We start from the raw sequence: 20,947 nt of genomic DNA, 5'->3' as shown, positions 1-20,947 counted from the left end.
CACCCGGCTCACGTGCGGAGCGCGCCGGGAGGGAGGGAGGGAGAGAGGGGGCGGGACGGGGGGCGGGACCCGCGGGGAGCCCTCGGAGGGCGGCGGGGTGGGGGGGTCCCCGGGCCGCCCTGCCGGAGAGCGGCGATCCCGGGCGGCTGCCGGCGCTGCTGGATGTGTGCTGGATTCTAGCGGTGTGTTTATTTCCACTTCTATTCACGTAACGCTCTCGTGCTTTTCCCGATTTCTGTCTTTTTAAACGTTTTGTTTGTTTTTATTCTTAAATTGACTTCAGTCTCCACGTCCTTTAATCTCCGCTCTTGTCTCCACTCGGGTGGCCGACCACCCTCCCCGTAAGGCACAGCTGCTCCCCTATGGGGAACCCCCGCCTCCCCCTGCCGGACGCTGCACGTCCCCGTACGCCCCCCCTTCCCCCCCCCGTTGGCTCACACCCCCCGCAGGTGCTGAGCCGAGCCATGACCGCTTGTGGTCGCGTCCCGCACGCAGCCCCGCACGTGCAGGCGGCGCCGGCTCCGGGCATCCGCCCCCCGCGGCGGCACCTCGGCTCTCTCCCCCTCCCCTCCCGGGGCGGCACAGGGCCGGCAACGTGCTCCTCACTGGCCGGCCCGGGCTCTGCCCCGCAACAGCCCCCAGGGAGGTGGGAGACCGGACCCGCTCCCAAGGGAGCCGGGCGAGCGGCGGCTGAGTGCGGGAGACCGAGGAGGTTCGAGAGGCTCCCGCTGCCGGGCAGGGTGCGGGCGGCACCGAGGGCACCTTCAGCCCCGTTAACCCGGTGACATTTTCACACTGTCGGAGCAACGAAAGGGGGGGAGCTAAAAATAAACTGGGGCTGCGTGAGCCGTGTTCCCGTGTTGTAGGTTATATTTGGGAATGCCCAGGGGAGAGGTTCGCGGGCTCCCGTTGGGCGGCCGGGAGAGCGACGGCAGAGAGGAACGGCAGCGGATGAGCGGGATGCGGGGCTGCTCCCCTGGGAGAACGGACGGGACCGGCGGAGCTCGGGCATCGCCGGCAGCGCTCAGCCATACCGCGTGGGATCGCTTGTCCCGAGGCAAGCACCCGTTTGGGCACTCGAGGTGGAGCTACAGGAGAAAGCAAGTCCTCTCCTCCTGGCTGGAAAGCATCGAGGAAACCTCAGGTGCAGCTCAGATGCAAGATGGAGCTCAGCCCTGAGTGAAAGCCCGTGGAAAAGTTTTGGGGAGCGCTGGCTCAAGGGGAGGCAGAACTGTGAATGAAAAGATAGCTGCCTCCAGGAGCCCTCCTGTGGGCAAGGGAATGGCTCTGCATGCTCTCTGTAACTCATAGGTGGGAGTGGAGAGCGGGAGGATGATTCTGGAGCACGTCGTTGTGCAGCACCTGGAGCATCTCCACAGCATCTTCGCCAGCTTTGTTCCTCCTGGGACAACCTGCAAACCTTCAAACTGAGGAAACAATGTTCGGAGCGAGACGTAGGTTGCAAGAGGAGAAATCCTGCGTGTGGGATTCCTCTGAAACCCGGCGGGAACAGACATCGAAAATGATCAAAAAGATGCAAACCGTGATCTGAGACAGCTGGAGGGTCTGCTCAAGGAGTTCAAGCAACATCTGGAAACTTCTAAGAGAGGTTTATAAGAGGTCACCTGCAGACAAGGATAAAAGGCTCCAGTGTCCAGAGAGTGTGAAATCCTCCTGGAAGGTTCCCAGTTTAAAATGGCAAGATGGATCAAAGAGGTGATCAGCAGCATGACCAGCGTGGAAAGAAACTGCTTTCCAGAAAATAAGAAGCACAAGAAAAGCTTTGGCCAACTTCTGAGCCAGAGCAAACCACAGCAAAGAGTTAAGACACTGAAAAATCACTCAGAAAAGGAAATCAAAGGCTTGTAGGTCACCACAGGAAAAAACAGCCTCCTGCTGGAGACAAGGGCTGGCCAGAACATCACCTAACGCCAAGTGTTCACCACCATTTGCAGTCTGGGAAGAAGGAATCAGACTGCCCGTCCCTGCTGGCTCTGTGTGAATGCCATCTCTTGGGGAATAGCTTGGGAGGTGTGCTCAGTGCAGTCCATAACCACAGCATGAGGTGCAGTGCCTAGGGGCCAGCTTGGTTGCTCCAGCTCCTGTGGCACTGGATGCTTGCCTTCAGGGAAGAAAGGGAAAAAGGAGATGGAGTTGTCTAGACTGGGTGTGTGACATGGAAACAGCCGTGGAATTAGAGAGCTGGTCTACCACGTGCTACAAAACAAGGCAAAACGAGATTCTAACTGAACCTGGAGAGGATCTGCAGCACTTTGCTTGAGTAACAAGGTAGTAATAAAGACTGCCACTGTACATTGGATGTCAGCCTACTCATAGATTTTCAATCATGGGATAACCAGAATGAGACTGGGGGAAAAAATGACATGAGAACACATAAAAACCTGAGGTGGGTCAGAAGATGGTCTGGCTGCCCTGGAGCCTGGTAGGAGAGCCCTGGGGAGCAGGGCGTGCATGTAATGAAAGCTCTCCAGCCCAACAGGTTTTGGTGCAGAAGCTTCCTGAACCAGAGGCAATATCTGTATTTAATGGGAAACCAAAGATGCTGTGAGAGGCAGTAGCACTTCACAAGGTGCTTACATCTCTGGTTGCAGTAGAGCATGGGGCTGGTGAGATGGTTTATCCTGTCAGTGCTGCCCTGTGGCTCACACAGAGAAGAGACCTTTCATTTCAGTGCCACACACATACCTGATGTCTGTAAAATGAGGGAGAGAGCAGCCATGCAAACACACAGCTGAATTCTGAGGCAGACATAAACCTGATGTGGGAAAGTGGCAGGGAGTGAAGACACGATGTGCAGCAGTAGATGAAGGCCCCCAAGTGGCTGCAGAAATGGGGCTGGGTCCAGCCTAGGAGAGCAAAGATCTGGATCCATGATTGGACAAAATGTTTTAAAAAAGGGAGAGGCTGATCACAGAGGCACTCCTAGGCCATGTGCAATGGGTGATATTAGCAGAAATGGCCCAAACCCCACCAGGCTAGGCAAACCAGAGCAGCAATTGGGCTAATGCTGGTTGAGCCGGTCAGCTCAAGGTGGCTGGTGGTGACAGGAGAGCAGGGGCATATCCAGTCCTGGGGAAGTCAGCCTGTAAACAGGCACTGGAGCAAAAAGTCAGATGTGAAGGTAAGTGGGATGCTACCACCTACCTACCTCAGGGGTACCCCGTAACGTGTGGTGGGGGGTACCTCACTGCACCATAAACACCAGGAGCTGGGCCTTGTGCCAGTCACTTTGGAAATTCTCCTTAGAGTTGTGCCTTGACTGGGCAACCTATCTGCAGGTAGCTGGTCTGCAGTGAAAAGCTGTCCTGCTTCCTGGGACAGTACAATTAAAGGTGGTCACAGCGCGGGGCTGCTTCCAGCCCAGCTGTGAGAGATCTGAAACCTCAAGAATCCTGTGGGCGTGAAATATAAATGATCCCGCCTGCCTGCTGGGTGCTTTACAGGAGCAGTAACAAGGAACAAGTGAAACAGCCACCCTTCGAATTCACTGCAGAGAAGCTGTGTTTGTGAATGATGAGATCTTAGATTCTGCTGCTGGGTTCGGCTTGGGCATTCCCAAAGCAGCACAACGCTGTGTATTGGCAGGCAGAAGCGGAGCTGGAGGTCAGGGAAAATTGCTTCCTCAGCACAGCCTGATCAGCTGGTGATTCAGTGATGCTGGGGGCTTACATAAAGCGCCAGCTTGGCTGCTGTGATGAAGGGATGGCACGGCACGCCATCAGGAGGCCTTGAGTGGCCTCAGCCTTTCAGGAGGCCCACTGCGCTTGGGCTAATTATGGGTGCACACTGAGACCTTTGAACGAGAAGTGGTAAGTGCAGTTACACATGGCTGGAGATAAGCTCAAGGCTGGCAGCCTGTAACTGGTCCCAAAGGAAAGGGAGCTGTTCCAAAAGACCGCCAGTTACCTCTGTTAGACAGCTGGTGATGGGGAATTTCCACTGAAACAAAAATAAAAGCCCTGAGACTTTGTGGAGCTGGCCCACTCCCCTGCCACTCGCGGAGGTATGGGTTGGTAGGACTCTGCTTATGTTATGGAAGGTTTGTTTGTAGATTTGTTAACATTGCAAAACCCTTGTACAGGAAGTGTGACAGAGGGAAAGCATTTCAGTGGCCAACTCAATGAGTTTTAGCAGTTTCAAGCAGTGCACTTCTTGGTTCAGCTTGCATGTAAGTTCTGTTGGTGGCTGCACAGGAGAAACACTATAGTAAGGGCAGACTGTGCATCCCAAATGGAATTTGTTCAAGCATTAAGTAAAAGGGCAGCTTTGCAGCCACACACTGAACTACACATCTGGGCACAAAAGGAGTAGTGGTGATACTTACAGGGAGATGATCCAGGGCTAAATGCAAGTGATATCGTGGGTGGGAAATAATGGAAGAGTTGATTCTTCGAGAGGATGGACACAGAGTAGGAGATGCTTGTTTGCTCTCTTACAGCCATGCAGTGCTGGAGGATGCTTCCCAGAAAGTATCTCAGTAGCTGTAAAGTGAGCTGGGAAATTGCCCTCCAACAAGATATACCTCTGGAGTACAACGATGTGTATCTTTCAAGCACCAAGAGAAAGGCACTCTGATCATGGTGAGTCAATTAGGAGCTAAAGATGAATTCCTGCCTAGAAGTCACAGCGCATGCAAACAACCAGTGGAGAACCTTGTTAAGTGATGCCCAGAGTGGGAAAATAATGGTTTTTAGTATTTTAAAATGGACAGATATTCTGGATTGTACCTGGAGTCCATACATTTCAAAAAAAAAAAAAAAACAAAAAACCAAACCTTAGCTAAGCTATGGGAAAGATCCTATTGGCAAGATCAACGAAGGCTGTAGAAAATAACATGCAGGAGATTAGTGCCTCTAACAAATAATGGTCCCACAGAAACATGGTGAGACACCATGAAGTAATGTCTGACAGTCATTTCATTAATGGTCTGCATTGCCTGATGTTTTTGTGTTTCTGACTGAAGCAGCTTCTGGGAGCTGCAGACTATTTCACAAAATGCCCCAAAGCTTGTCTAATAGGGCACCAGTGCCAGATGTCCAAGTGAAAGACATCTCCCTCCAAGTCCTAGGAGGTATGGGAGGATTGCATAAGGCCCAAGGGAGAAACACTGAATCCAGAACAATGCAGCAGATCTGTGAGGCGGCCGAGATCCCTGAAACATCTCCATGTGACTGCAGCCTGAAGGGTTGGGGTTGGTGGGATGCTTTTTGCAGACTTACAGTTGACAGGGCTTCTCTACTACATCAAGTGGTAAGACCCAGCGTATCCCAGTCCTTTCAAAGCCTTGGGATGAATGCATAGCCCACTCTCATCATTTTGGTTAAAGCCAGAGTATTTACTGTGCCTATTTTGTGGGACGAGGGTTTTCATACAGGTTTTCCCAGTCAGCCCCATGTAAGTTTTCTCTTGCTTCCCATCCTGCAGAATGAGCTTATATTTTTACTACTTGCCCTTTTATGTGAATTAATATGATATTCCATGTTCTTTTGTTGTTGTTGTGTTTTAAGCATCTTTGTTCAGTATAGCCCAAACCAATGCTCCTCTGGGTTTTGACCACCCTGTAACACTGGCATCATCAGTGGGTGCCAGAACCCATCATGTTTCAAATCTCCATGCCTGTAGAGTTCAGGCATACTAGGAAGTGGAGGCTTTCTCAGCACAGAGAGGGAATACTGGTCTGGATTATTTGTTACCATTCATTACCCAACTTGTGCCTCTGTTTGGCAGATGAAATGCAGGCAATGCAGAAGCTAGTGACCCCTTCCAGCTTGGTCCTGTGTGCCTTAGGGATCTGCAATCAACGCTTTGATTATTAGGGTAAAATTGGTCATAAAGGGGAAATAGGATGAAATAAAATGAAAGTGCTGCTATCAGTTTTACTTGAGTTCTGTGTGATCCATTTTAATTTAAAAGGAAAATGACACATAACTTATCTGTAGTGCTTTAAAGCCCCAGTCAGAATGCTGTTGCCAACACCAGACAGTGGCATGTTTTAGCAGCACTGTGATGGACATAAAGCTCCTTAGTGTGCACAGAAAACCAAATATCAGATGCTCCGATGAGAAAAACACCTGGGCCTAGCCAAAAAAGCGTGGAGCCAGGGGCAGGAGGAGCTGCCTAGTGCAGCCTCTCACTGCACAGCTTGGCACCTTTTTATCTGTTTCTGAGCATTTCAAATGGCAGGAGTGGAGAACACCAATCACAAGGGGTGCTGTGAGGCAAAATCATCCATGTGAAACATTTCGACATCCCCAGGAGCCCGCTGCTACAGGGTGACCTCAGGCCAGGGTGAGCTGGTGCCCCTCATTGCAGGGATGAGGGAGCATGGGACACATGACAGCTCCCAAAAGCAAAATCTCTTGAGCCAGCAGCCCATAGCGCAATGTTTCTGTGCTCCTGATGGGTTGCAAGTGAAACAAAATCTCCCCCTGGAGAAGGTGAGTAAGGAGTGAGCAACACTTTTGCCCAGCATAGTGGAGATGGAGAAGCCCCAGAACATGCAGCCAGTGTCAACAGCTGTCCCTGTGCCCTGGGACAGCTGGGGTGGCCATGCCTGTGAGCTCCCAGCAAGGCGATGGGGGTGGGCTGGGCGCGGGTGTCAGAGCCAGGTAGGCCGCGTAGCCCCACCGCAGGCAGCTCTGGCCAGTGCCTCTTTCCTTGGGAGGAGGAAGCTTGCGCACAGGGCAGGAAGCGGCGATGGAACAGCCAGCTCAGGAAGGGGACGGGGCCAGGAGTTTGTTTTTAACCTGCTTCTTGTTTATTTAAGCTGGGAGGAAGGCGAATAAAAGCAGCCACTGAAAGGCAATGGTGGTTGGTGTCGCAAGCGGTCGGAGGCTGAAAATGCCTTTCCAACACTTTTTCACCAGAGTCAAGGTGTTCAAAGCTGGTATACTGACCTCATATCAAGCTAGCAACAGGGGCTCAATGGCACTGCTTTGAGGGCTGGAGGGCGGCTGTGAGGCTGCCTGGTCTACTGCTGTAGGGATTTATGTCCTGCTTGTTTTGGGTAGGACAGGTAAAAGCAAGTTGTTCCCCTTTGCACAGAGACATCAGGTTTGCACTTGAGGATGAAGAAGCCCTTGCTTCTTCTGCCAGCTTCTAGTGCTGACCACGCTATGTGGCTCACTGCTCCTGCCCTGAGAAGCACTGTCTTGCAGACTTTCTGGCCCCACCAAGACACATAACACTGTCCACATACAGTGGATTCTGCATGTAGGGCAGCACCAGGTTTGCAAACTATTCCTCTGGTGTTCACATTTCTCTTGCATCACTTGTGTCCCTGCTCTGGGCTTCAGCTGAGGGCATATTTCTGCTCCAACAAAGCAGGGTTCACTAGTGAGACTCATGTCCCGAATGCAACTGGTGCTGTTTCCCTCATCTGGAGCCCCCAGATGAGTACCCCATCTGTGTGGAGTACCCCACAGCCCCCATCAATTCCCACCAGGTGCCACAGGAGGTCCTGGCTGTGTGGGGTCGGCAGTGGGATGCTGGAGTGGGGTCATTCTGCATCCTTGAGTTACCATCACCTCCTCCTGTTCATTTTACCTTGAAAGGACCAGGAAGGGACCCATGGTTTCACCAACCTGAGCCCGTTCACTTCAAAACCTCTAAGCAGTTCTAGGACGAACTTCTTCAGTGTCCTATCCCTTTAAGAGAATAGACGGATGTGCCCTAATACAGTTTTAATTCTCCTTCCAAGTTTGCTTAGAAAGCAAACGAAGACATTACAAAAATCCAGCTGACCAAAAAAACTCAGCTCTGGCTATCCATTTCAGGCTAAGATAATGCAATTATCATTCTTATCCATATTGTCATGCAGTTAGTCCCGCTGAGCCTAGCGCTCAACTGTCCTGATTTTTCATCATAGATTCTCTTTGTTCCTCTTCAAGTATTGCTTCCTGATTAAGGGCTGTGATTTGAGGAACTTAATGTCAGATTTTATAGTGACAGTTGATTTTTCTTTCAGCAAGTTTGTTTGGTACGGATAAGCTGACATATCACATCGATGCGTTTTTTCCTCCTTTTTACTTTTCGGTTTCCTTTGTGGATACTTCCAAAAGTATTGCAGAGCTCAGGCTCTCAGTGAGGATAATAAACCTGCTTGCTTGCAGGTGTTTCTGTGTGTAAGCAGGAGAGGTGAAGTGGATGCAGGAACCAGGAAAGCAAATGCCTGCCACAATCTGGGTCACACTTCCAAAGGGAATTATCATTCCTCACATGCTTTCTCACACAGCAGGACACAGGAGTGCAGGGATTGCTGCCTTGGATCCAGGCTCACAGTTCTTTTGCTCCCTTGTCTTGTCTCTGAAGGTACCCAACTGCCGAGTGCCCCAAAATCAGAACAGGGAAGACACAATGGCCAGTTGTAACTTGCTTATAGGAAAAAAAATATTCCTAGACTTAGGCATTTATCACTTGGAATGTCACCTGAAGAACTCTGGTGTATTTCCCACCCCTTCTGCATTATTACCTCAAGAGAGATAAGCCATGCTCACTGCCCATATAAATGTCTACACATTGTTTCAGATCACCTGAACATTTCAGCAGTCTCCTACAGCAGTGAGTCCCAGTCTTGTGATATGCTGCTGAACGCATCCCCATTCCTCCAGCCATTCAATGCTCATTTCTTAAAATCAAATCAAACATCCTCTTTCCCTTCTACTGAGCAATAATTTGGACTTTCTTGAGCCTCCTTCCCTTGGGCTTTGCTGTCTCCTCTCCATATTGGTCAGTCAACACCGACTTTTCTAATATCCCCGTCCATTATTGTACAAGAGCTTTCCCATCATCTTGAGCAGGATTGACAGAATGTTCTGTCCTCCTGGGTATCCATACTGTTAGCTCACCAGGACTGCAGATGTAGGATTAGTTATTTTGAGATCTATGCAAAGAGAGTCACACTATAGACAGCACCATACATAAGGAGCCGTTTCAGCTGTGATACTAATAAGACTCGAAATCATTACTGTGATCTGGGCCAAGACTTACGGTGGGGTCCTCAGCCAGGTTCTGGCCACTCTTTCTACCATCTTGTTTTCTCACAAGGCCAGACCTCCCCACTCACCACTCCCATGCCTCCCAGTAGGCTTCTTGCCCCACTAAGGCCATTGACCTGTAAGTGCCAGGATGGCTAACTTAATTTTAAACAGTTGTACTTGCACCAGAAACCTTATTTTGCAGTTGAAAAATGTACCTCAGGAGCCCCATTTGTGATCCATAAAGCAGATGGAGGTGGGTCTACTCTTACAGTGCTGGCTGGCAGAATGAATGCAAAAGGAGGAGCTGGTGTAGAAGAGCAACTGAGAGAGCAATTAAAATGATCAGAGAGACAAAATCTATCACAGATCTGGTGTTATGCCACTTGAAGAGCAATGGGAGCGAGGGCTCAGTTGACAGCATAACTTTGAAGGTGTCAGTGAGAGTAAAAGTCAGTCGTGCAAGAGTTCCCAACACAGCTGTGGACTCACTGTACCTGCCCAGAGGTGATCTCCTGGGTCCTTGTGATCATGTGAAGCTAGCAGGGAGCTGCCAAAAACACTGCTGCTGCTGCAGAGGACACCCCTGTGCAGCAAATCTGTGCTACTTAGGGATTCGTGAGATAAAAGATTGTTTTTCCTTTTACATTGTAGTTGTAGCTCATGGTTTGATGCACTGAATGTCCAAGGACATGACTACCCATGCCTGTGCCTATGTGAGATGGCCTGTGCTGGCAGGAGGCGGGTGACAGACAGTCAGAGATACCACTGACATCATTTTAAGGCTGGGTGAATATACTGCAGCTGAAAAAGCACTAAAAATGGGCAGCATTTGTACACCCTTTACAGTCAGCTACAAAGACAGGATAGGCAGCTGTGGTGGGGATGCTTTCTTCTCAAGTTAGTTATTCTACACATCCCATTAAAAGACCCCACTTTCAGTCAACTATAACTTTGCCAATTGTTTAGAGGTGATGTTTTCCATGCTAGATGTCTGCCTCTGGCTGACTTTTTTGAGGGAAAAATTCAAGCAGTCTGGTTTGGCCAACTCCTGGCACCATGTGCAAGAGGCAGGGGCAGGAGAAGCTGTTTCACACCATGCCAAATGCTCAGTGTTTCTGGTGACCTTTTCTCTGAACAGTTCCAGCACACCCCTGCTGTGCAAGAGGGCCAGATTTTGTGTCAGGCATTTGCTTTTCATTTTCCATGGGCAAATTTGCTCCACTCTGTCACATTATAAATCCTGAAGGAAAGGTAAAGAAGCCACAGCTTGCCTGTGGTCACCAGGCTGTGTATCCACCATGCCAAGGAGGCCACTTGGCCAAATGATGGGCAAAGGTCCTAGTGGCCATTGGTGGCAGCTGTGGCTCAGCGCAGGCTGGCACTGAGTGAAGCAGTCCTTTGGCCACCCTGGATTTGCACAGCAAGAGCGAGACCAGCCTGACTTAAATGCAGAGAGGGAAAAGGCAGACGAGGCATCTCTAGCTTGCTGCATGATGATGTTGGGTTAGCAGGGTTTTACTGCCCCGCCAATTAGCAACAGGGCTGTCAATACAGTATAATATGGTGGGATTTTGAAACACTGCACCTAGAAAGTTAGGTTAGAGATGATCGTATCTGTACAGTTAAATACTGGGAGGTTTAGAGGTGCTAGGATTGAACTGACCTGCGCAATTTCAATCCACTTTCTGAATGACATTTAAGAGATATACATCTATCGCTACTTTCTTCATCCCACACAGGGATGAAGCTGGCCTTCCCATCTGAAGTTTCACATCGTCTTGGTTACAGCGTATTGATATCTTTTGTTACTTTTTTCAATATTGAACTTGAACTGGAAGCGTTTGAAATCAGTTAAAATGTTACAAATCTTACTGTCGATGCAGATCCTAAGAGCAATACTCTTGTTGCTTGTGCAGCAGCGGCATGAAAGAAATGTTTAGGACTGAGGCCCAACATTTGCCATTAGCTCCTGGCTTTTATGTGGATGTCTGTGAACTTGCAAGCTTGAGCAGAAGGGGCCCAACTCTGTGCTGTGTGAACCATGGGGTGGCACAGGGATGCTCAGCATCATATCACATACACTCACCCCATGGCAAGCATTTAATGTGCCAGTCTCTCTGTCATCATTGCCTATACCAACACCCCTGTCTACCGATATTTATAAAGTAAATACATCCAAGAGTTTTAACAGTAACAGTGCTACGTGAGCGGGCAACCAAAGTTCCCACTGTATACTACTTCTAATGTTATTAATTCCTCCACATGTGAAGGATGTGCACACACAGGAATGAATGACCTTACTGTAAGGGTGCTCACCTGGACTCAGGTAGCATGAGTCACAAATGGCCCACGTGGCCTTGGACAGACCTTGATCCAACTCACCAGGGTGAGGGAGTGGGGTCAGAAAGGGCCCTGATTTAACACAAATAAGCCCATTAAGGAATGGATGATGAAAAAATTAACACTAAGAAATGCAGAGCAACGAAGGCAGGAGGGAGCAAGTGACAGCACAAGAGAGTTGCGGCCACCATATCTTTGAATCTTCCATGCTTATTAGAAGATTTCAGTCTTGTTTCATTAAAGCAGCTTTCATTTTATTTAGTGTGCATCCCCCTGTGTCTCATGATTATTACCCATGGATGCCCAAGGGATTTGTGCAGCTGAGAAGCTTAACTGTCTTAGGTGTAGTCAATTCTGTGGGTAACACTGATGCAAAGTGAGCAGAGTTTGCAGCTAATTAAAATGCTACACTTCAAAATCACTTTTCCTAATTACTAATATTTAGCAGCACTATTTTAGCTGCAATTTCCACGTTCTGTGGGGATTTGAACTCTGCTAATTTCCCACTAACTCTCTTGGCACCATTTAGCATATCAAAATGACCATGAAATTGGAAAACCTTAGTCATTTTTCTTCTCCAGGAATTCATGCTGGCAGTAACAGGAAAAATATTTGGTAAAGCAAAAATGTGACCAAATTCAAGCCCTTTCACCCTTTTCCCTCACCCAAAAGCAGCTGTGCTACAATTCTATCTGACATAGGGGAGCACAGGGGCAGCTCGAGCCACAAGCTGGGATGTCCTATAAAGCTGGGCAGAGAGGTAGCACTAAAAAGCATTTTCTTGGCCATAAAATGAGTCAATATCTGCTGAAATCAGTATCTCAGTCTTTTTACTCCCATTCTTGGCACTGGCTGCTGGAGCTGAGCTGCTATGCCTGTGCGACGTCAGACACCAAACCACTGGTAGAATGAATGCTTGATCCCAAGTGTGCTGTTTCCCAGGCTCCTGCTCTGCCTAGCAGACCACTCCATAAGACAGCAGTGTCCTTTACAGGTTGTGAAAAAGGTGGCAGGAACATGCGGCTTCAGTTTGGAGCAAGGCAGAGTGCACCTGCAGCACTCCCAAGGTAATCATCACAGCAATCTAAACAGATAAGTATCATCAATACATGAATTTGCAATATGAAATGTTTAGTTATTTATCAATAGAATCTTCAAATTGGACTCCAACTGTTACCCTGAAAACCTCCATAAACATTCAATATATATATATATTTATTTATTATTATTATTATTATTTTAACTGAAAGGGAGTACACAAATCCCTTCAGTGAACGCTTGTCTGCACAGATCAATGTCAGCTTTAATTCATTCACTACTTTTAAGCATTTGAGTTTATTCCTCTTATTTGGGTCTTATCCACCTTGCTTTGTTCGAGATGCCTTAGAATCATAGAATTATAGAATTGTTAAGGTTGGAAAAGACCTCTAAGATCATGAAGTCCAACTGCCAGCCCATCCCCACCGTGCCCACTAACCATGTTTCCTAGGTTGTCTATACTCAGCTCTTTCTGGTCCTCTGTAGTTTGTCCAGCATCCCACATCCAGCCCCATACAAAGTCCTCCCTTACATCCCCACTCTGTCACCTCTTTGCAACCAGCGTATCAGGAAGGCTTACATCGTAGAATCATAGAACCCTTACAGTTGGAAGGGACCACTGAAGGCCACTGAGTCCAACTCCCCTGCAACAAACAGGGACACCAATCATGGCCCTGTCCCCACTGTTGCACTGCCTGCTGACCCTGTGCACACCTCATAACCTTTCCTTGCCTGAGACCATCCACCCATTAGAGCAATGAATCCTCATCTATCTTGGTGGGATGAGCCCAGCAGCAAGAATTTGTTCTTTTGCATTTGCTTTCCCCACTTGTAAACTGAGCATCATAATACTTGCCATGATCAAAGAGGGTACGGCGAGAGTTAAATAATTAATGTATGTAAAGCACTTTGAAAGATGAAAGATGCTATATAAGTACAAAGTATTAACTAAAAAAATAAATAAACAAATAAAAGCAAACACACAGACCTGGTTACTGATGTAACCCTCCAGTTTATTCTGTAAGAAATGCATGAAATCTAAATAATTGCCACTAACAAATAACGAGTTAGATTAAGCCAAGACCTTACAAGAGCTTTGCAGGGGACTGAGAGCCTTGCGTGCTCATGTGGCTGATTTAGGGCTTCCGCATGAGCGATCAGGAGCAGAAAGCCTGCCTGCAACCAGAATTTGGAAGGGAAGGCCCTTCCTGGATCAGCAGATCATCTCGGGCAGCCATGTCAAATGGTGTAATTCAACAACTGATACTGCCCTGCCTCCAAGCAAGTTTTATGTCTCATGCTGCTCTCCAACCTCGCTGCTCCAATGGTTAGAGATCTTCTGATTTCCAAGCTAAACACACTCATGGCCAATTTGTATCCATTTGTCCTCCTGCCAACATTGTTTTAAGTTTAACACAAGGTATTTATAGACCTAGCGTGTCCTCTCTAACCTCTAATTTTGTCAGGTTGAATGAACCAATCCTGTCTAATTTTCCACTGTTAAGTAGGGTCTCTAGCCCCCCACCAAGCAGCCCACCAACAGCTGGTTATGCTTACTGCATCCACAATTCATCTTTCTCAAGCAGAGGTGAAGAAAACCGTACATAGCCTCCTTACAAGGTCCACCAGAACTTGCTCCCTGTCATTAATCCATTTCAAGCTCTGTTGGAAGTCTGCAGTGCAGCCTGTATTATATGTACCTTTTCACGGCTGTGTCACTTTGCTGTTTCATATTAATTCTGTGATCAGTCGATGTGCTTGAGTCTGTCACTGACATCTTATTTTCCCAGAGAAATTCCAACACTTGAACCTTTCGTGCCAAACCTTACATTTGGCACAACTGGGTTTTGTCCTATTCTCATTGTTCCCATCCTCAAGGTCAGGCAGTTCTTCCTGCTTGATAGGCTGGAGCCTCTTGTGTATTGACAAGTGCTCACATTTGTGTGCCACCAGGAAATTTCATGATGCACCCCTCCCTCTTTTGTGTGACAGACAAATACTGACTGAGAAGAGTCCCCAAGTTGGCCTCATATAGTTCCACTAGCAACTGCCCTCCAGAAACAGCACATCTCGCTTTCAGCCCTCACATTTCTATGTCTCAGCTACCCTGCAGTGATGGCTGAGTTTCTTCCAGAATGAGAAGTGATGCAAGTCTGTAGGGCCTGCTGGACAGAATCAGTGCTTTAACAGAGGTTGAGTTCCCTTGGGCACATTGCAAAAGAGAGTCAAAATAGTTGTGAAGCCCTGACATTTCATAACAATGCTAAGCCAAGGAAATATGAGGCTCAGAGTCACTTTGGATGGGAGGGAATATTCTTCAGCATCTGGTGGAGCACAAGCAGTCATTCTGGAAGACCTATGATGTCCTCATAAAACCTTTCACATAGAGGATCACCGGTCTGAGTACACCAGACTGTGCTGTTATTGCTGTTTGGAGGAAAACCCAGCCTGAGGAAAGGTGGAGAGTGGAACAAGTGTAGGCGACTGCTTCGGGGGAGAGATGGGCAGACATTGAGTCCATAATCTTCTGTTACCTACAAAAAAGAGTGGAAAAATTTGACTTTTTAGTAGAGGTGATTTATAGATGGTTTGCATCAATGCAGCAGTGCAGAAAGAAAATGGATACAGATGAGAGTCCCTCCAGCATGTTGTGAGGCAGAAGTCTATAGCACGCCATAGTTTGTAGGATAAACTCAGGAGGAGACTGATATATTATGTTCTCCAGTCTCCAGGTAAGATCACAGTCTCCATTTTACAACCAGCCATGAGCTAGGCGGAAATCTTGCCCACACTGGTGTCACTAATTTTGGTTGGACTGAAGATGTCAACTTCAGTGTGAAGGTTCTTCAGGAGTGTAGAGTTAGACTAGAGATTAGGAAGAAGTTCTTTACTGCAAGGGTGGTGAGACACTGGAACAGATTGCCCAGTGTGAGGTTGTAGATGACCCCTCCCTGGAAGCATTTGAGGCCAGGCTGGATGGGGCTTTGAGCAACCCAATCTAGAGGGAGGTGTCCCTGCATATAGCAGGGGGTTGGAACCAGATGATCTTAAAGGTTGCTTCCAACCCAAACCATTTTATGATTCTATGATTCATGGCTCCAAAATTGACTCTGAGGAAAGACAGACCTTAGCACAGGGTTTGGCTGGAGGAAGATCACAGCCATTTGCTTCTAGAAGACAGAGACCTTGTCAGCAAACTATCTGGGAACACAGGCTGGGTCCCTCGGTCAGACTATGCCTTCTGTAAGATGTAAATATCTGTTCCAGACAACTTGCAGTGTCTTTGAGCACGTCAAACCTTGAAGTACAGTTGGAGCAATGAATAACTCAGTGAGACTGCCCAAGTGCCAGCGTGGGACCTTGAGCCAGCTGCAGAAACAGAGCCCTGAGTGTCTGTGAGTGCCAGAACGTCTGAAAAATGAGATACATATGCATATGCGCCACAAAGTTTGTCCCAGATCTGTGGAGAGAGCACCTTGTTACAGCTGCCTGTAGTGTAACACCAATTCAGAAGCACTTTATTTTTCATGTGCCTCTTGAAAAAAGGACTTTCTAGTTTGACTACAAAGCACTGACTGCATGGGACAAGCTGAGCACGCTTGGCACCCCCTGCCATGCAGAGGAACTCCCAGTCTCCCACACCGACTGATCCCTCTATCCCGGCTGTGCGTCCCACCCACGCTGTCAGAATGAGCAAAGCCAGAGTTGAGTATCGGCTTGATTTTAAATATCATTGTTGCAATGGGAAGGTTTTCTTGCTGTCCTTTCTGTCTGTGGACTCCCAGCTCTAAGGTGCCAGACCAGAGATCTGAATGCAGAGAGCTGTATTTTGCCTTTCTTTTTCAGTTCATCTTGTCCCTGAACAGAGACACATTCAGTCCTACACCCAAAGCTCCTATTCCTGCAGTTGCAGCATTATATAAGTCACCAGGCTTAAGAATAAAAACCCAAATTTGTATGGCTATAAAATAAACCAGAGGTACTGAAACACCGAAGCTCTCTGTTGGCAGAAGAGAATAGCAGGAGATGCCATGGGAAGGCTGAGCCAGCAGCACTGTAGGTTGCCCCATCCCAGAGGTGATGCCATCACAGGGCTTCTGGCCATCCTTGTGACAGCACCAGCCTCCTTGGGACGTGGAAGGGGCTGGGTGGCCCTTGGCTTCAAGTGACAAGCATGGTCCTGCTGCAGAAGCTTCTTTTTCTCTCCTGCAGGGTCAAGCATCACTATTTAATCCTCCCTGTTAATAAGAAGTGTGAGCAGGAGCCCCTATCCTTCCCCCACCACCCCACGTCACGCCTGAGCCTGGTTGCGTGTATGTGTGTGTGCATCCCCGTGAGCACTTCCAGGAGCAGACCTAATCATTATCCATGGCCGGAGCATGAATAAGAGGATTTGCCTCCCTTTAAGCAAGTAATAATCAACACCCGGTGAGAAGGACTAATGACCGTTACATCTCATTAATGTGTTTTGACAGACAATAGCCTCTATGAATACACTTTGACGAAAGACCAGCTTTGGAGAGGGCACAGTGTTTACAAACTCACTTTACCTCATCTTCAACCCCCTTTGCTCTGCTCAGGAAGATGAGAAGGACTCCAGGTTGGTATAAATGCTTGCTGAAGCAAGGAAATATATATCTGCTGAGCTGCAGCGGCTGGCTTAACCCGATGTCTTGTTGTATTGCCATTTCTTGCCTCTTATTTCTCCATCCTGATTCTTAGCGACTGGCAGCTTCAGCTCTCGAGGACCCCACTGCAAGCCTCATTCAGAAACATAATAAACATGACTTCCACTCCAAAGGAACTACAGCAAGAGTAGGCGGTGAAACAGAAACAGTGAGGTTATTATAGAAAGTGTAGCTACTGGAATGTTTTCTATGGGAGACCCCTGTAGATGCCAGGGGCACTGGAGGGGCTCAGCTGGAGATGAGGAGCTGCAGGCACAGGGCACCTGAGGGAGCTTCGGCAAAAGCAAAAATGGAGGAAGTTAAATTGGTGTGGCACAGCCTCTGTGGGGGCTGCAGGGCATGATTTATCTGCCATCTGTGAGGACTGATTTCTTCTGTACACACAGGTTTACCTGGTGGTCACGTGTGGTGGCTGGGGCCTGCAAGGCTGTTAAATACATGGCCGCCGTGTGGAGTAACCTCACATGAAACATCTCCTCTACCACTTTTCATATCCATCTGTTTGTCCTGTGAATCTGGAGTGCTTCACGCGCCAGTCAAACTCCTAGTGATGCCAGAAGGGCACATAGAGCACACGTGAAGAATAATTTAGTTGGCTTAGACCTCAGGAGGTCACCTGGTCCAACCCAGCACTCGCGGCTGAGCCAGCGGAGACAAGAAGAGACGAGAACCGGCCTCAAAGGAGCGTGCTGAAAACAAGCCTCACCTCCGGCTGACCCTGAACTTTAAAAATGTCCATGTCAGAAGCTAGACTGAATTGCGTGTGTCAGACCCGTTTCTAATTGGCGGTGTCTTTTATGTAATTGCGCTTTCAAGAGCCAGATATTATTATTACCTGCTGTCAATGGGCACTGGCTTTTGGAAAGCACAGTGGCTGACTTTATGTGTCTGCTTTTAGGAAGGACCTTTCATCATTTATTTGAGACAGGGAACCCTCTGTTTCCCTGCTACTTAGCAGACAGCGGCCGTGCTGGGCTCTGGGTGCCCGATGGCATGTCAGCTCAGCTAGGCGCTGTGCTGCAGGGCTGCTCTCTGGGCAAGGCCCTTAGTCCTGGGGCAACATGGCCAGCGCAATGCCTTCCATCTCCCAAACGATGCTGCTCCTGGTGTGCATGCTGCAGCACTGACTGGCACTCCTCCTTGAGGAGATAGCGGCACAAATGCCACACAGGAGAGTGTGTGTGTGTGTGTGTCTGTATGGCCCGAGCCTCACCACCTCCCCCTGTTTCCCATGTAAAAATCACAGCAGAGCAAACTCCAAGGCTCGCGGTGCCCCATGCAGTGCTGCGTGGGCTCGCGGGCGGGAGAAGGAATAGGAAAGACTGTGTCATCATGAAGCCGTGGCCAGGTCCTGCCATTTCTGTGCCTGACATTGTGTGCGCTGTCGGACTTGTCAGTGTCACCCGGTGTGTCCTGCCGTTAGGCAGAGGAGAGAGCAGGAGCAGGCGGTGCTTCACAACAGATCGTGCCTGGCTGTGGAAAAGCTACGCCAGATGACTCATTTTGAGTAAAGGACACCGAAATTACAACTGCGTGCCACATGAGAGATGGTGGCTGAGCTGGAATCAGAAAACATCCTCATCCAGGAAGGGTATTCAAGCATGTGCTTAATTTAAGAACATACTTAATCAGGGCCTTCGGGCATAAAAGGGTAATGATTATTCTCGTGTTGCCGAGAAAATCCAAGTGACATCCGGAAGATATATTACTCTGGAAAATTTAGTGTTATTCCAGTGTCCTCATTTCATCTTTCAGTTTCTGAAAAAGTAATTCTTTTAATTTCTCATTGCTATCTGGTGCTGTGAATTCCTTCACAGCTGTTTTATCCTCGATTGTTAATGCCAAGTGGAATCAGAAAATGTAATCTGGTTCAGATCATAATTATGGAAGATCAATCCTGCATCCGCCGCTTCCCTCCATCCCCATTAAACTTCCCAGCATGTAAGATATGCACGCTTGGCTCTGCAGGGAAGGCCAGCTATGGTAAAAGGACCTTTATTCCCTCTTGTATGCACAGTTTAACCATTTCAAAACACCATCTCCATCCCCAGTGTTTTCCAGTGTGTTTGTTCCCAAATTTTTCTCTATGTAATATGTAATTGCTACAGAGATTAGGTATGGCATTTACAGTTTTAAGCATGCTACATGTATTTTTTTCCTTTACAATATCAAGTGACTGCCTTTATTAGCAGCTAATTAGCATCCATCAGAGTCCCAGAGCTGTCCTAAAGAAGCTGATCTACCAGAGTGGTCTTGGCTTCTACTGGTGAAGGACTTTGGACACCACTGTATCTTGGGGTTCTGAAAGGGGCTTGGGAGGCTGGAATTTGGTCCCTTTTGGAAGACAACAATCATAAATCTAGTTGCCAGTACAAAGCCAGATGCTAGAAGCAGTGCTTAGGCTTTCCTGGAGCAAAAAACTTGGTAAAGACCTGGAGCATAGGACTAGGGGAATGGAGGCCTTCAGAAGAAAGGGAAAATTTAACTTAATTTAATTCTAATAGTTAAAAAAGGGGGGAGGGCGAGAGTGCATTAAGCTGGGCATCGGGAATGTGTGTTCTCCTCTGCACCACTTCTCTCTTCCCCCAGTGATGTTCCTCACACAGCTCACCCCACTCAAAGATGTGCTTAAGTACACTTATGAGTGGATTCTGTGTAGGGACAAGGTGTACCAGCAAGTGCGAGCTACCATGAGCATGTTTTATCACACCGATGATGGTGACAAAATGTCTTGGTCAGGGGCTATGAATACAGAGTACAGTACACAACACTACTAAGGAGGAGGGTTTTCTCCTTTTTTTTTTTTTTTTTTTTCCACCCCTGCTTTCTTTTCATTTTGCTTTTTTGAACAATGAATCTTAATCTAGCTCTCTGGATGTAGGGTGAGAGTTATGTGTGCGAGAAGTGCCTGGAATCACTTTGTTTCTACTTTTCTTTCATACGTTCAGTAGGATAAATAACTGCAGAGGATATCGCTTAACCCATAAAACAAAGTGACATCATAATTTATTAATACAGAAGGCGCAGTTCATTGCTGTTAAATGCCATAAAGAGCTGGAAATAGAGCAGTTTCTCAGAAGGCATTGCCAATATGTCAAAGAAAAGGCTTCCTTGATGCTCTTGGCGTGCCAAAGATCCTCTCCTCATATTTTGGTTACTCTCCTGAGCCACTCCAAAGCACCTTTGCTGGCCATTTCTCCCATCCCTGTGCCTTTCTCCTGCCAGTGCAGGCTGCCCTGCCGCAACACTCCTGGTGTTTTTGATGGGGCAGCAGTAGGAGCCATGTTGTCCCTGCCTTGTTGTCCCTGTTGTTGTCCCCGCACTGCCTTCCAGGCAGAGGCCCCGCATGGGCAGCACAGGCTGGTCTGCATCACGTGCAGCGGCTGGCTCCACGCAGCAGGCTGCACACCCCTGGGCCCTGCTCCAGCAAAGCATTTAAGCACCTGCTTACCCCTAAGCTTTGGTGTAATTCCTCTGGCGTGAGCTAAGCACGGCCGCCTCGTGCTTCCCACGGTCTTCCCTTGAGAGGGTGCCTGGCCTCCCCACGGGGCAGACTGCTCCCCAATGACCCCTGCACCTACCGTCACCCCCTCCAGCACTGCACACATGGATGGGCTCTGCGCTTCTTGTGCTGCAGCTCCCTTCCTTCCCAGCTCTGCAGGGACAGGACCAGGACCCGGCTCCCATGTCACAGCTCCCATCCCATGCATGTGTGCCCCCGACCCCATGCTCACCATCCTCTGCAGCGCCGGCGCGTTGGCAGTTGGCTACCCCCCTTGAATCCCCCTCTTCTCCAGGCTATATGTGGCATTTCCAAGCCCTGACGGCCTCTCCGAATGTTTTCCATATTTGTTCAGCCTCCTCCTCGGTTCAAATACCGGG

At 48.5% G+C, this 20,947-nt stretch overlaps 2 long non-coding RNA genes across 2 annotated transcripts; one reads left to right on the top strand and one right to left on the bottom strand.

Moving 5' to 3' along the window:
* The first annotated feature begins 93 nt into the window (after positions 1–93).
* Positions 94–5,897, top strand: LOC146762449 (uncharacterized). Its single transcript, XR_014944097.1, has 3 exons — positions 94–182; positions 4,460–4,601; positions 5,749–5,897. It is a non-coding gene; the product is annotated as an uncharacterized LOC146762449 (long non-coding RNA).
* Positions 5,898–13,369: 7,472 nt separating this feature from the next.
* Positions 13,370–20,927, bottom strand: LOC146762448 (uncharacterized). Its single transcript, XR_014944094.1, has 2 exons — positions 20,800–20,927; positions 13,370–14,911 (listed from the first exon to the last, which is right to left on the bottom strand). It is a non-coding gene; the product is annotated as an uncharacterized LOC146762448 (long non-coding RNA).
* Positions 20,928–20,947: the final 20 nt, after the last annotated feature.

This window comes from Coturnix japonica, chromosome 1 (genome assembly GCF_054131305.1).
Source record: "Coturnix japonica strain WE chromosome 1, WE-NBRP24, whole genome shotgun sequence".
Lineage (NCBI taxonomy): Eukaryota > Metazoa > Chordata > Aves > Galliformes > Phasianidae > Coturnix > Coturnix japonica.
Note: the sequence above shows the minus strand (reverse complement) of the source record. Positions and strands in the feature narration are given on the sequence as shown.